Source organism: Malaclemys terrapin, chromosome 3 (genome assembly GCF_027887155.1).
Source record: "Malaclemys terrapin pileata isolate rMalTer1 chromosome 3, rMalTer1.hap1, whole genome shotgun sequence".
Taxonomy (NCBI): Eukaryota; Metazoa; Chordata; order Testudines; family Emydidae; genus Malaclemys; species Malaclemys terrapin.
In genome coordinates, this window is record NC_071507.1 from 24,310,926 (window position 1) to 24,328,073 (window position 17,148).

Below are 17,148 nucleotides of genomic sequence, written 5' to 3' on the forward strand. Positions count from 1 at the left end.
CTTAGGCTTTATGTTGGAGGTGGGGGAGGCTATGAGATAGTTAACAGCTCCTAGGTGCTCCTGGACTGTGAATGGTCCTTCCCATGATGCTTCCATTTTATGGGCCTGGAGCGCCTTTAAGACCATGACTTGGTTTCCTACTTTGAAGGACCGTTTTCTGGAATGTTTATCATACCAGGCCTTTTGCTCTTCCTGAGCATTCTTTAGGTTTTCTTTAGCAAGGGCTAAAGAGTGTCGGAGGGTGCTTTGTAGGTTGCTTACAAAGTCTAGAACGTTAGTTCCTGGAGAATGCGTAAACCCCTCCCATTGCTGCTTCACCAACTGTAATGGCCCCTTAACCTCTCGGCCATACACAAGTTTAAATGGTGAAAACCCTAAACTGGGATGTGGTACAGCCCTGTAGGCAAAAAGCAACTGCTGCAACACTAGGTTCCAATCATTGGAGTGTTCATTTACAAATTTACGTATTATGGCCCCCAAAGTTCCATTAAACCTTTCCACCAGGCCATTGGTTTGATGGTGGTAAGGGGTGGCAACCAAGTGATTCACCCCATGAGCTTTCCACAGGTTTTTTTATGGTCCCTGCCAGGAAATTAGTTCCCGAATCTGTAAGGATGTCGGAGGGCCAACCTACCCTGCCAATGTCTGTTAATGCCTGGCACATACTTTTAGCCCTGGTGTTGCTTAAGGGTACTGCTTCCGGCCATCGGGTAGCAAAATCCATGAAAGTCAGTACGTACTGCTTTCCTCTGGGTGTCTTCTTTGGGAAAGGACCCAGAATATTCACAGCTACGCGCTGAAATGGGACCTCAATTATGGGTAGTGGCTGGAGAGGGGCTTTAACCTGGTCTTGGGGCTTTCCCACTCATTGGCACACCTCACAAGACCGGACATAATTAGCAACGTCCTTGCCCATTCCCTCCCAGTGGAAGGACTTCCCCAACCAGTCTTTGGTTCTGTTCACCCCAGAATGGCCACTGGGATGATCATGGGCTAAGCTCAAGAGCTTTATCCGATACTTAGTGGGAACTACCAACTGTCTTTGAGGATGCCAGTCTTCCTGGTGCCCACCAGAAAGAGTCTCCTTGTATAAAAGTCCTTGTTCTACAACAAACCGGGATCGGTTAGAAGAGCTGAGAGGCGGTGGGGTGCTCTGCGCCGCCGCCCAAGCTTTCTGAAGGCTGTCATCTGCTTCCTGCTCGGCCTGAAACTGTTCCCTTGATGCTGGAGACATCAGTTCCTCCTTGGACTGTGGACTGGGGCTTGGTCCCTCTGGAAGCGATGCAGGTGCAGGGGCTGTTTCCATTGACTGTGAACTGCTGTCCGCTGGTGCACTATGTTGTATTTCAGGCTCTGGCTGAGCCTCTTGGGTAGGGTTATCTGCTGCTTCTGCCAGGTCAGGCTCGCTGGTGCCCTCTGGCATTGGAGTTGTAGATGGGTTTGCAAGCGCTGGACTCAGTGCTGGCAATGGTTCTGGTGCTGGTTGCATTGCCAGTTCCAGTTCTGGGACTGGCTTTGGCTGGGTTTCTGGGATTGGATCCACTACGGCTGTTGCAGTCATTGGCAGGGGATCCAGTTCCACTACCTTTGTTTGGGTCTCTGGTAACACAGACGGGGCCCTGGTGGACGGCTCAGGAACAGGGATGGGGGTGAAAGCTTGCTTAGCCTTTGCTACTTCCAGTTCATGCTTCCTTTCTTTTTTTCTTTCCTCCATCTCTTTTTTTTTTTTAGCTCCATCTCTTTTTTTTTTTTTTTTTAGCTTCATAGTTCTTTTGTGAGCCTCCTCTTTGGCTTTTTTCAGCTCCATCTCTCTTTTATGGGCCTCCTTTTTGGCTTTTTCTTCTCTTGCTCTCTGCTTTGTCTTGAGTTTTGTTAATTGAAGCAGTCTCTGATGTTTTCTTTCATTTTCTTCTGCTTCTAGTTTGGCCAGTTCTATTTTTTTAGCTACTTCTTTGGTAGTCATTTTTCTGTTTTCTTGTGCTGGGTCACCCCCTCTGCAGTTGACTGAAACTGGGAAGCTCTCAGCTCTGGTTGCTGCTGAGTTAACAGAGACTTTCTAACTAGCTACTCCAAGGGATGTAAAAAGAAAAAAAAAAAACAATTCAGGTTGTAAATTCCTTTTACCAGTCATTTGCTAATTAATTGAACACTTCTCTTAACAAAGGACCTTGTTAAAAAAATTTAACACCTCTGCCTTCAGGCAAGAAGAGATAAGATATGCATCTACCTTTCTTCAGCTCTGCTTTCCAAGCAGCTAGAAGGAAAAAAAAATCTTACTGGCTTTTGGGTTTAAAATGATCCCTCCTCTGCCACCATGTCAAGGCTATATCCCCACTTTGAACTTTAGGGTACAAATGTAGGGGCCTGCATGAAAACTTCTAAGCTTAACTACCAGCTTAGCTCTGGTTCCGCTGCCACCATTTCCAATGGATTCCCTCCCTGGGAAGCCTTGAAAAACCTTCACCAATTCCCTGGTGAATACAGATCCAAACCCCTTGGATCTTAAAACAAGGAGAAATTAACCATTCCCCTCCTTCCTCCCACCAACTCCTGGTGAATCAAGATCCAAACCCTTTGGATCTTAAAACAAGGAAAAATCAATCCGGTTCTTAAAAAGAAGGCTTTTAATTAAAGAAAAAGGTAAAAATCATCTCTGTAAAATCAGTATGGAAATTAACCTTACAGGGTAATCAAACTTAAAGAGCTCAGAGGACTCCCCTCTAGTCTTAGGTTCAAAGTACAGCAAAAAAAGATAAACACTCTAGTAAAAGGTACATTTACAAGTTGAGAAAACAAAGGAAAACTAACACGCCTTGCCTGGCTATTTACTTACAGGTTTGAAATAGGAGAGACTTGTTTAGAAAGACGTGGAGAACCTGGATTGATGTCTGGTCCCTCTCAGTCCCGAGAGCGAACGCACTCCCAAACAAAGAACACAAACAAAAGCCTCCCCCCCCCCAAGATTTGAAAGTATCTTGTCCCCTTATTGGTCCTTTAGGTCAGATGCCAGCCAAGTTACCTGAGCTTCTTAACCCTTTACAGGGAAAAGGATTTTGGAGTCTCTGGCCAGGAGGGATTTTATAGTACTGTACACAGGACAGCTGTTACCCTTCCCTTTATAGTTATGACAATGGGTAAACTCTGTCCTGTGTCAAATCAATAAAGCAGAGTACTTCATCTTCAGAATGCTGTACAAATGCTTATTAATCCCCATAGCACTCTAGTGATTTAGCTAACTAACTATTATTCCATTTTATAGCTGAAGAAATGGAGGGAGAGAGATTAATGGCTTGATTTTTCAGAGGAGGTGGGAGTATTCAGCACCTCTGGGGGATGGGTTAAGGGAGGAAGTCAGTCCTTATGTGACCTGCTCAAGTTCACACAGCAAGTCAGCATTATAAATAGGAGTAGAAATCAAATTCCTGAGCCCCACTCCAATGGCCATCCGCTAGATTTCAATGGCTCCCTGAAGGAATCTAACTCAGAGAAGCCAATAACTGGAATATTAGATGCTGCTATAAGAATTACAGAAGATTCTCTTTAACACCAGCCTCACAAATGACACATGTTGAGTGTTATAAAGAAATGCTATAAATATGGGGATTATAGCTTAGGAGTGCTGAATTTCAGAAGGTTCAAGTCTGTTTAAATGCTTTTCTGCAAAACTAGACCACAAATCTAGTGAAAACAGGCTCCCTCTTGAGATTCCTTTTATTTACTGCTTCCAGTTTGGCTATAAATCCAGGCAAACCCTGGATTTATGAACATCTAGGGGGATATTCAAAAACATTGATAAAATCAGAGGCATATAAGAATCTGTTATCTGGCTAGAGGACACAAAGGCTTTTCCAATTATAAACAGTTTTGTTAAGGATGAGTTCATAAAAGTCTGGTGTCAGCTGTATCATAACAACAACCTCCTCCATCATGGAATTGTTGCAGTTCTGTTTGAGCTTTGTTAGGGGAAAAAATAGTGTCCTAAACTTAGAAACAGCAAAAAATGTTTCACTTTGATTTTCGGGTGAAGGATTATGGTAGTTTTTATTCTATTCCAATTGGTTTGCACTTCCTTCATTCCAATGGTGCATTTAGGATCTTATCTAGATATTTGGCTGTTCAACATTCTTTGTAGAAGAGGTTTATATAATGTTCAATGGGTATGATTCTAATCATATACTTGTTACTCTCTGCTATCATGTCTACTCATTTTTTATTGACTTATACATGAATAAATCCACTGAAACCATGGCAAGTGAGATCAGAATTATGCTCTTTATCTGACACATTGGTGCTAGAGTAGGTAATTTTATTTCAAAGTGAAAGACACCAGACCTAAAAATTAGATCAGTTTTCTACGTTTCCATTGAAACTGTCATAGTGCATGGCTAACACTAGGACAGACTGCAGAAAATTTGATTCATTGCTTATGCAATCCGCTTAGATGCAGTGGGCCAGATTCTCAATTGCATCTAGAATCTGTCGTGCACATTTAAGGTGGGGGAATTGAAGGAAGGAACAGGTTGAAATTCCCTGATTCTTGACCTGGTTTTGCACTGGTCTCAGCATTAGCTAGAAAAGTGTCTCTCAATGATTCCAGACGTCTATACCTCTTTCAGGAGTCTGCTTTATCTTGCATACCCCCAAGTTTCACCTCACTTAAAAACCACTTGTTTACAAAATCAGACATAAAAATACAAAAGTATCATAGCACACTATTACTGAAAAATTGCTTACTTTCTCATTTTTACCATATCATTATAAAATAAGTCAATTGGAATATAAATATTGTATTTACATTTCAGTATATAGAGCCGTATGAACAAGTCATTGTATGAAATGTTAGTTTGTACTGACTTCGCTAGTGTTTTTTATGTAGCCTGTTGTAAAACTAGGCAAATATCTAGATGAGTTGATGTACCCCTGGGAAGACCTCTTATACCTCCTGGAGTATGTGCACCCCATGTTGAAAACCACTGAGCTAGAACACTCAGATTACTCTAATCTACAGTTGGCATCCATTGATCAGCCAAGAATGCTAGAGCACATAGTATTTCAGCTATGAGCCCCTTTGAGCCTGACCTGAATATGACCTTATACTATGTGCTGCAGGAGTGGGATTAGCATGGGAGCAGATTATGCTGTTTCTGAACTAGCTGGGGAGTTGGACTGCACCACACTGGGGTACATTCACTTGGGAAGAGCCAGCTGCTTTCTGACCCCTTTACACCAACAGAATGGATCAGAGGGGCCAGGTCTCAGAAAAGACAATAAGTGGAAACACGGACAAAACAAAACGAGTGGTAGATTTGAATATTGTAGTCAGAAGGGCCACACCTGTCTAACTGTTTATCTGCAAAGCACCCCCACCCCTACAGGAGAAGTGGTATGTCATTATGGTTCTGGCTTTAGTTCTCATTCTCACTATTGAGAATGAGCTCAGTATCTTGGATGATGGTGTTGACAGTTGGTATTTTCCTAAAAGTCTGCACAGCACAAGGAAAAGGGCACAAGGAAAAGGGCAGCGCTACGTAAACTCAGTGGGATTTCAATAAGAGTAGAAACTGGCTTGCTGTTTGATTGCAACACACTTTAAGCTGATGCACCAATAATATACAGTTGAGCAGTTTGTCGTATTAGAAAGACAAGGTAGGTGAGATAATAGCCAGAGCCATCCCTTGAGTATGGTAAATTGGAGTGCCCACCCCAGGCCCTGCACTTTGTGGGGTCCCACGCTTCGATAAAATTGTGAGGAGGTGGGCGTGGAGTTGAGGCAGGAGGCATTCGGGTGAGTGGGGTGAGGAGGCGAATGGGGAGGCGAGTGGCAGGCTGGCAGGTAGGAGGGAGTGAGGAGGCAGGGGGTGGGCGGATGGCGAGGAGGAGAGCAGCAGTTGGGTGGGCGGGAGGGGTGAGGAGGCGAGCGACAGCCACTGGCAGCTCCCCTACCAGAACCTCCCCCTTCCCCTCAGCACCTCTTGCCCTGCCAATCAGCGTCTCCCCCTCCCTCTCAGTGCCTACCACCTGACGCGGATCAGATGTTTCGCAGCATCAGGAGGTGCTGGGGAGGGAGTGGAGATGAGTGAGGGCACAGCTCACTCGGGGAGGGGGCGGAACTGGGCAGGGAAGATGTGGAGCAGGGGTGGGAAAAGGAGGGGTGGGGGCAGAGCAGGGGTGGGAAGAAGCAGGGCAGGGGTGGGACCTTGGAAGAAATGGTGGACTGGGGGTGGGGCCTGGGAGACCCAGGGTGGGAGCACTGCCCAGCAGATTAGAAACTCGGCGAACTATGTCCCGGACCCTGCATCCCCCTAGGGATGGCCCTGGTACTATCGTTTATTGGACCCACTTCTGTTGGTGAAAGACAAGCTTTTTGAGCTACACAGAGCTCTTCTTCAGCTCTAAGAAGTACAGAAGTTGATGCAATAGAAGATATTACCTCATCCACCTTGTCTCTAATATCCTGGGACCAACACTACAACAAAACAACTGTTTTGTTTAGTAATTGCAGTTTCCTAAAGAAGGAGTTATTGCATTCACGACACTACATTTCAGTGGACAGCAGACCTGATAACATTAAGCATTTTAAATTATGCATGGAAAACTTAGCTCTATCGATCAATTTGCTATTTCGATATTTCTATTTAATTTGCTCTAAGTGAAAGACAGACAAGGCTGCAGCCTGATTTTTATTGATCAGGCAATGCAGGCAAACTTGCTGATTATATAACATCCCAGGGGAACTCCACCCACAAAGGTGGTTCATTATTTTCCCAGTGGCAGGAACCACTGATGTTTCCTCAAACAGTTTAAGATTTTCATGCTCTGTTAGAAGAGTGAACTTGTTGTCTTGTTTTAAACCCACTTGAAAACTGAGGGTTAAGATTTACTTGCAGTTTACTGGCACAAAAAATAGGATCCAAGTTTTTAGGTGCTACTGCAATGTTAATCTTTAACAACAACAACAACAAGATAGATAGATATAGATGGAGGATCAATTTTTCCAAAGATTAGCACTTAAGTTGCACTTGGAAAATGTGTTTGTGTATCCACTGGACCTGGCATGTGCAAATAAGAATGTAACTACGGCCATATTAGGTCAGACCAATGGTCTGTCTAGCCTGGTATCCTGTCTTCTGACAATGGCTGGTGCCAGATGCTTCAGAGGGAATGAACAGAACAGGGCAACATTCAAGTTATCCATTCTTCGTCATCTACTCCCAGCTTCCATCAGTCAGACGATTAGGATCACCCAGAGCATAGGGTTGCATTCCTGACCATGTTGACTAATAGCCGTAGATGGACCAATCCTACATTGACTTATCCAGTTCTTTTTTTAACACAGTTATAGTTTGGCCTTCACAACATCTCCCTGAGATGAGTTCCACAAGTTGACTGTGCATTGTGTGAAATACTTATGTTTGTTGTAAATAGGCAGCAGATTTAATTCATTGGGTGACCTATGATTCTTGTGTTATGCCAAGGGGTGTTCACTGTCTCCACACTATTCATGATTTTATAGACCTCTATCTTATCTCCCCTTAACTGTCTTTTCTAAACTGAAAAATCCCCATCTTTTAAATCTCTTCCTGCATGGAAACTGTTCCGTACCCCTAATCATTTTTGTTGCCCTTCTCTGTATTTTTTCCAAGTCTAACAATTGTTTTTGAGATGGGGTGACCAGAATTACCTGCAGAATTCAAGCTGTGGGTTTACCATGGATTTATGTAGTGGCATTATGATATTTTTATCTTATCTGTCCCTCTCCTAATGGTTCCTAACATGGTTAGCTTTTTTGATTGCTGCTATACACTGAGTAGATGTTTTCAGAGAGCTATCCATGATGACTCCAAGATATTTCTTGAGTGGAGACAGCTAATTTAGACCCCATCATTTTGAATATATAGTTGGGATTATGCTTTCCAGTGGGCATTACTTTGCATTTATCAAATAGTCCTCTGCATGCACAAAATGGGTAATTGCACACTGAAGTACCTACTTGTACAGACAATTAATTTAATGTGCATGTGTGTGGATGCAACTTGGATACAGTGCTTTTCCCTTCTTTGCCTTAGGACATGTAGAGATTATTGGCTCATTTATTTCAGGCTCTGTGCATATGCACTAATTTTGTTTTCACATATTTTCTATGCAGCAAGATAAGTGCATTTGCTCAATAGGATAGTTATGTTTTAAATAGAATGGGCTAATTCTCAGTTACACCAATGCTCTTTAGACCCACTTTAAGGAACTGTCGCATGGCAGACCCTGGCATAACTGAGAAGCAAACCGGTAAGGCTACACTGGAGAGATACAAGATTGAAAAATACTAAAATATTCATTGTGGAAGAGCTGCGAATTTTTCGCTTATTTTAACCTCTTGAGTCTAGATGCTGGAACTATGGGGATCTATGATCAGGCATTTCCAATTTCAGCTGGCTTAGTGATTCAGTACACACACTGTCTTATTTCAGTTTTCTCATCCTGAAGTATACTAAGCAGCGTAGGTATGTGCAAAAAAATGGCCATTTACAAATTATTAAAGACCTGCTTGTCTGAGGTGGAGACTCGGTTCGGTATTAATTCTGATGGAATTGTGTTAGTGTATAAGCATATACCAGTTCTTATTTTACCAGTACTAGCAATGGTAGATGTGCACTTCACTGTGGATTTCATACAGTCCTTTGGCACAGGGACACACTTTTGGTATTATGAAATCCACACAATTCCAACTGTAAAAGGTGATTCACCCCAGCAGGCTTAGGCTGCATGTAAATTGTGCTTCTGTGTCAGCATGGATAACTCTGTCCCAAATGACACTGAGCCAGATGAAAGAAAGGAGGCAACTGGCAGAGAAATACATCTGTCTCCACTCTAGTCAAGGGGATATTAACATGGCTTTTGGTCACTCAGAAGTATTAAGGCAAAACGTGAAGGCAACATCCCTCACAACCCAGTTACTATGGTGTAGCTGAGGTCTGGCCTGTCATAAGTAATTAACACATGGAGGGAGGCCTCATTGCTTGGAGGATAGAATTAGGGAGATGAACAGATTAGGCTGAAGTAAATATGTCTGAGCCAGCTAAGATAAGAGGGAGAACACCCTGGAACCATTTACCAACAATGGATAAGATACGTTACGAATGTAAAGAAGAGGTCAAGCAGGGACAATGCATGGATAGAGCATGCCACACACAGACTGGTTCCTGCAAAGTGAGCAAGCCAGACCAAAAGTGTGTGATATAATGGATAGTGAATGCAATGAGATGTGTAAATGTGTATGAAAGGAGAGGGTTTCTCTGTAACTTTGGATGTGTGATACCCCTTACACCCACCCCCTCCACTTGAGTCTGATCAACTCAGCATAGCTTTGCTGTATGCCATATAAAGGAACTTGTGAGACAAAAATCAGGAGTCAAACTACATGTTTTGAATCCCAGAGAACTGGACAAGGTGTTCTGGATAAGCCAAGTGGAAAAGGTCTTGGAGGGAATCCCAACATATGGTCTCAAACAAAGAGGTGGAAAATATGTTGCACAATTAAAGTAATCATTGTATTCAAATTAAAGCTACATTAAAGAATGAAATGGGAAATGTCAATTTGAATGTTAAGTTGGACAGCTAAGGCACAGAGAAATACCAGGGTTGATAAAAATCAATGATTTAAAAAAAAAAAAAAAACTGATTTTTTTATTTAAATCAGATTTTTTTTCATAAAATGCTTTTTGAGGTGAAAACCTATCTAAAGATAGTTTAATTAAGATACATTATAGCTCAAAGATATCTCATCAAGGATTAGGGATTATAAATTCTAATTCTATAGTATGAGACAATATATTCATGTAATGTTTAAGAAAAGTTTTGTAAATGAGTTCCAATAGTTCATGGATTAGAGACCCAATTTTATGGGGTCCCAGGGGCTTCTGTACAGATTATTTAGGTTAATCTTTCTATCTACCCAATGGGACTCAGTGCTCAATTTAGAAGATACCATCAGAGATGCTTAGTTTTGCAGTTCTCAACTGTGGATTTGTGTCTCCAGAGATAACATGCTTGTTAACGGCAAAAATGTTTTTAAATAAGTAAATAAGATATAGAGGTGAGAAATAACAGATCTCAACCCTATTGTCCCTCTGCGAATTTGTGTACACAGAGTCAATCCCTTACCTCTCCCTAAAAGTGCAAAGTTTCAAAAAGTTAAATGAATAGAAGATTCTTGGGGGCAGAATAGATCTGGACAAGGAGAAGAAGTCTGGAGATAAATGTGAGACGGGATGGACAGGCAGTAGAAACAAAAGTGAAACTGTTTGAGCAGCATATTCCAGAAGTCTTGAGGTCTTTCTGAGTGTAGCCTTCATTGATTTGAGATCTACCATACCATTCTCTCACTAGAAGGGAAAACCTATAATGGCAGCAGGCTGTAAAAGAGACCCAGTTTGGGAATATTTTAATGAAGTTCCTCTACCTGTGGGTAAGACAGGCATGCATGCAAAATGCAAACAGTGCAACAAAGAAATGCAAGGCCTGGTTACCCAAATGAAACAACATCATGAGAAGTGTTCCTTCTCAGGAGGAAGCTGCAGTGAAGATGATGAAAGGAACAAGTCTGAACATGCAGGATCTTCAGGTTGGTAAACTTTTTTATTTCATACTTCTTTCTTAAGGACTGCCTGTCTTCCTTCTGGAGTATTCTTGAATTCTCAGGTTTGAGCAAAAAATACAGTTGTTATTCTATGGTACTATCATTTTAGATGCAGTTGTGATAAAAAATACATAGCAGAAATAGTCCGATTTTCCTTTTACAATTTCACCTTTAAAGTAGTACTGAGTACACTGGTCTACAATTTTTGAGAAGTCGTCGGCTTCAGAGATAAAATGTACTATTTATTATGCAACAGAGGGTCTGTGGCACCTTTAAGACTAACAGAAGTATTGGGAGCATAAGCAACATCCCACACACAGATGGAATACAAGCTGTCAGGAACAGTATCCCTGATGATGACACAGCACAACTTATTGCTGAGCTCTGTGACTTTATCCTCACGCACAATTATTTCAAATTTGGTGACAATATATACCTCCAGACCAGTGGCACCGCTATGGGCACCCGCATGGCCCCACAATATGCCAACATTTTTATGGCTGACCTGGAACAACGCTTCCTCAGCTCTCGTCCACTCATGCCCCTTCTCTACCTATGTTATATTGATGACATCTTCATCATCTGGACCCATGGGAAGGAGACCCTGGAAGAATTCCACCATGATTTCAACTGCTTCCACCCCACCATCAACCTCAGCCTGGACCAATCTACACAGGAGGTCCACTTCTTAGACACCACCGTACAAATAAGTGATGGCCACATTAACACCACCCTATACCGAAAACCCACCGATCGCTACGCCTACCTTCATGCCTCCAGCTTCCACCCCGGTCACACCACACGATCCATCGTCTACAGCCAAGCACTGAGGTACAATCGCATCTGCTCCAACCCCTCAGACAGAGACCAACACCTACAAGATCTTCACCAAGCATTCTCAAAACTACAATACCCACACAAGGAAATAAAGAAACAAATCAACAGAGCCAGATGTGTACCCAGAAGCCTCCTGCTACAAGACAGGCCAGAAGAGAAACCAACAGAACTCCACTGGCCATCCCCTACAGTCCTCAGCTTAAACCTCTCCAACGCATCATCAGTGATCTATAACCCATCCTGGACAATGATCCCTCACTTTCACAGACCTTGGGAGGCAGGCCAGTCCTCGCCCACAGACAACCTGCCAACCTTAAGCATATTCTCACCAGCAACCACGCACCGCACCATAACAACTCTAACTCGGGAACCAACCCATGCAACAAACCTCCATGCCAACTCTGCCCACATATCTACACTAGCAACACCATCACAGGACCTAACCAGATCAGCTACAACATCACCGCCTCATTCACCTGCACGTCCACCAATGTTATATATGCCACCATGTGCCAGCAATGCCCCTCTGCTATGTACATTGGCCAAACTGGACAGTCACTACGCAAGAGGATAAATGGACACAAGTCAGATATCAGGAATGGCAATATACAAAAACCTGTAGGAGAACACTTCAATTTCCCTGGCCACACAATAGCAGATGTAAAGGTAGCCATCTTACAGCAAAAAACCTTCAGGACCAGACTCCAAAGAGAAACTGCTGAGCTCCAGTTCATTTGCAAATTTGACACCATCAGATCAGGATTAAACAAAGACTGTGAATGGCTATCCAACTACAGAAGCAGTTTCTCCTCCCTTGGTGTTCACACCTCAACTGCTAGCAGAGCACCTCAACCTCCCTGATTGAACTAACCGCGTTATCTCCATACTGATTTATACCTGCCTCTGGAGATTTCCATTACTTGCATCTGAAGAAGTGAGGTTCTTACTCACGAAAGCTTATGCTCCCAATACTTCTGTTAGTCTCACAGGTGCCACAGGACCCTCTGTTGCTTTTTACAGATTCAGACTAACACGGCTACCCCTCTGATACTATTTATTATGTATTTTGATGTGCTGAATTCAAATATGACAATTAAAACAACTGATTGGCTACTGTTTCTAAGATATTTAGGTTTTTACATTTTATGTCTATGTATATTGTGTAGATAGTAGAGTTTTAATCATAAATTGTAAACCTAGGTCTTTTCATGTGTTTATGGATGCTTTACATGATAATATTTCACCTGTCCTGTTTATGTAACACTTTAAAAATCAGCAAAAGGGTTATAGAAATAAAATTTATTATGAAACATAAGGCAAAAAAATATTATCTACATAGTTTAGTCCTATTCAGTGTCTACTCGGCGCTTCTTGGCTTGTCTCTTGTATTCATTAAATGGAGCATCTCTTGTCACTGTCCAGCAGTAGTCTGCAAGTACTGATGGGCTCCATTTGCCCTGATAGCGTTTCTCCATTGTTGCAATGTCCTGGTGAAATCGCTCGCCATGCTCGTCGCTCACTGCTCCACAGTTCGGTGGAAAAAAATCTAGATGAGAGTGCAAAAAATGTATCTTTAGTGACATGTTGCAACCAAGGCTTTTGTATGCCTTGAGGGGGTTTTCCACCAACAACCTGTAGTTGTCTGCTTTGTTGTTTCCGAGAGAATTTATTGCCACTAACTGGAAGGCTTTCCATGCCGTCTTTTCCTTGCCACGCAATGCATTGTCAAATGCATCATCTCGAAGAAGTTCACAAATCTGAGGACCAACAAAGACACCTTCCTTTATTTTAGCTTCACTTAACCTTGGAAATTTTCCACGGAGGTACTTGAAAGCTGCTTGTGTTTTGTCAATGGCCTTGACAAATTTCTTCATCAGACCCAGCTTGATGTGTAAGGGTGGTAACAATATCTTCCTTGATTCATCAAGTGGTGGATGCTGAACACTTTTCCTCCCAAGCTCCAATGACTGTCGGAGTGGCAAATCTTTCTTGATGTAGTGGGAATCTCTTGCACGACTATCCCATTCACAGAGAAAACAGCAGTACTTTGTGTATCCACTCTGCAGACCAAGCAAGAGAGCAACAACCTTCAAACTGCCACAAAGCTGCCACTGATGTTGGTCATAGTTTATGCACCTCAAAAGTTGTTTCATGTTGTCATAGGTTTCCTTCATATGGACTGCATGACCAACTGGAATTGATGGCGAAACATTGCCATTATGCAGTAAAACAGCTTTAAGACTCGTCTTCGATGAATCAATGAACAGTCTCCACTCATCTGGATTGTGAACGATGTTGAGGGCTGCCATCACACCATCGATGTTGTTGCAGGCTACAAGATCACCTTCCATGAAGAAGAATGGGACAAGATCCTTTTGACGGTCACGGAACATGGAAACCCTAACATCACCTGCCAGGAGATTCCACTGCTGTAATCTGGAGCTCAACAGCTCTGCCTTACTCTTGGGTAGTTCCAAATCCCTGACAAGATCATTCAGTTCACCTTATGTTCTGAGGTGTGGTTCAGAGGAGGAGGATGGGAGAAAATGTGGGTCCTGTGACATTGATGGTTCAGGACCAGAAGTTTCATCCTCTTCCTATTCCTCCTCTGACTCAAGTGAGAATGATTCTGGTGCATCAGGAACCAGCAGTCCTTCTCCGTGAGGTACTGGGCGTATAGCTGATGGAATGTTTGGATAATGCACAGTCCACATTTTCTTCTTTGACACACCTTTCCCAACTGGAGGCACCATGCAGAAGTAACAATTGCTGGTATGATCTGTTGGCTCTCTCCAAATCATTGGCACTGCAAAAGGCATAGATTTCCTTTTCCTGTTCAACCACTGGCGAAGATTTGTTGCACAAGTGTTGCAGCATATCTGTGGGGCCCACTTCTTGTCCTGATCTCCAATTTTGCAGCCAAAATAAAGGTGATAGGCTTTCTTAACCATAGTGGTTATACTGCGCTTTTGTGATGCAAAAGTCACTTCACCACAAACATAGCCGAAGTTATCTGCATGGTTCACACAAGTACGAGGCATCTCTGCTCACTTTGGCTAAACAGAAATGTGTCCCTTTGCAAAATCAAACACTGACAAATAAGAGAGCACAACACTGTATGATTTCTAGAGCTGATATAGGGCAATTTGTTCAGCAGGGTGATGTAAGCTTCGTTATGATTGCATCATCCATGACTTCTAGAAATAACATGATGCAATTCATAGCATGTATGATGCAATACCAGCTTCAGGTTGCATCATTCATTGTTTTGCCTAAAAAGCAAGTACTGTCCAAACCCAGTCATAGATTTATTCATAGATCCAGTCAAAGATGTATTTTAGTCATTTCTGGTTGAAATTGAGATCCCTTCCCTTTATAACTCACTTATCCTCCGCCATTCCCAAGTCAAGGGTCATATATACTGACCCAATAGCATATCTTGAAAACTAGAGCCAATCAACAATTTTAAGAATCATTTTCGTTCTCAGTGACCGACCCAGAATTAGTAAAGTTTGACTACATTTATTTCAGAAGCATTTTGGCTGTAGAGCAGTGCCTGTAGAACTCATCGGTACCAGATGTTACAGTCAAGAGCTTAAACTTAAAACCAATCAGAAATGTAAACTGGTGCAGACGAGTCTGCCTGCTTACTCTACAGAACATCTCACCTGAGTGAATCACACTGGGATCTACATTCGTTGCTTGTTGGCTTGCAGGTAGAGTTTAAGTTATTCATTTAAGCCTATACAGCAGGGGTGCTGGAACAATTTTTATAGTGGGGGTTCTGACAGCAATGGAACCAAACTGTAAACACTGTACGTAATGGAAACCACTTCAAGCCAGGAGGTGCAGCAGCACCCGCAGCACCCCTAGTTCCAGTGCCTATGCTATACAGCGCTGTGTGCTGGAGGGCCCCTCCACTTTTGGAATTCATTTTTTCTCCTCTCCCCCACGCACTCAACCCCAGTTCAAGACAGCCTATATTTAGTGACCTTTAGTACATGCTGCAAGCTTATCTATTTGTAAGCAGGGGAACGGTCCTGCTATTGTGGGGAACTTTCCTGGCTTATACACTACCCCGGTGAAAGGGGCTAGTGAAAGGATCTGAGTCCTCGCTCCCACTTCCTTTCCTTTCCGTTTCCACTCTCCTGTGTGGGAGAGTCCTCGTAATAACCCCAACAAGGCTGGGCCCTGGGGGGTTCGACCCCCAACCTTATTGTGGTCACTTAGGGCAGGGGCTAGGATGTCTCCACTCCAGGGTGCTCTCTCTGCACTGGATGGTTCCCTGACCCACTGATCATTACATACAGTTCAAAGCAAATACAATTTATTAAACAGCAATCAATTAAAAAAATAAGGAAAACATGGGAAAGGTTAAAGGAAAACACATAACCACGCTCTATGGCAGGGGGACATCACAACCAGCATCTCTGGAATGTAAGGGAAGTTCAGTCTGTTCCTCACAAGTCCCAGTCCTCCTTCTCAGGCCCTGGCTGTGCTGCAGGAATGCTGCAGGTTGGACACTTGCTCTCAGGCTTTAGATGGCAGGACCCTTCTTCCCAGCATCGCCCCCACCCCACTGGGGTTATGATCCCCCTCCAAATCTGGCCTGACAGGCATCTTGGCTGGGGGCATCTCCCTGCACTGGGCCCGCTGCCCAGGGTCCCCCTCGCTCTCCCCAGCTGCTCACCGCACTCGGCTCCAGACTACGCCAGCTCCAGCTCCACTCTCCCAACCAGAACACCCCCAGTGAGTTTTAGTAAGGGGACAACAGTCCCGTTACATATTTCCCCAGTCATTAGTGAAGGCAGGGGATATGGTGGAATGGGACTGAGACGTAAAGGGAAATGTTTATTGATTTTTGTTGCTCTGTTTGTATGGCTAGATCTTATGTGGCTGCCCTGACTTGCTGTAATTTAAGACTGGTGTGTGTTGGTTTAATTGCTGTAAGGGCACCTAAGGCATCCCTTTACATCTTTGTCTTTTGGGAGTTTAATAAGAACAGGCAGAGCGTCACTAGGCAAGATATCTGACTGAGCTTAAGAAGAAACTTCCCTTCTGGAAAGGTTATTATATAGCTGTGCAAAAGGGGGTTTCATGGACTTTCCTCTGAAACATCTGGTAGTGACTGCTATTAGAGACAAGGCGGTGGACTTGGTGGACCTCAGCTCTGATCTAGTATGGAGATTCCTGTGATTGTGGGGGGAGACAAGTGAGTTTTTTCTGAGAAGCCTTTAAAAAAAAAACTGACATTCTCCCCTCTTTCCAGCACTCTGACTAACCTGAGTAACATATTTCAGGTTTTAATATAAGTTTTCAGGCTATCACGACCAAGCACAGGTAAGAAATTCCTGGAAAGATGGTTCACTGAAAGGAGAAGCTATGCCAGGAGATAATTCTAATCAGTGAACTCATTCCTTTCTTTCAGTGCACTTTCTACTGATGTTAGCCTCAAGAACACCTGAATAAAGGAAAGCTTGTATCAGTGTTGTAGGGGAAAGTACTACAAGTCCCTCAGGAAATAATGAGCTATGAACTTCACACTAGGTTACAGAACTAAAGGCACCTTGTATCAGAATAATCCAAGGAGTAAGCAATGCTGCTTTTAGTACCATGAGATACTAAATAAACAGTGTGTAGGTTTGTAGATTAACACACATACCTGTCACGTCTCTGGA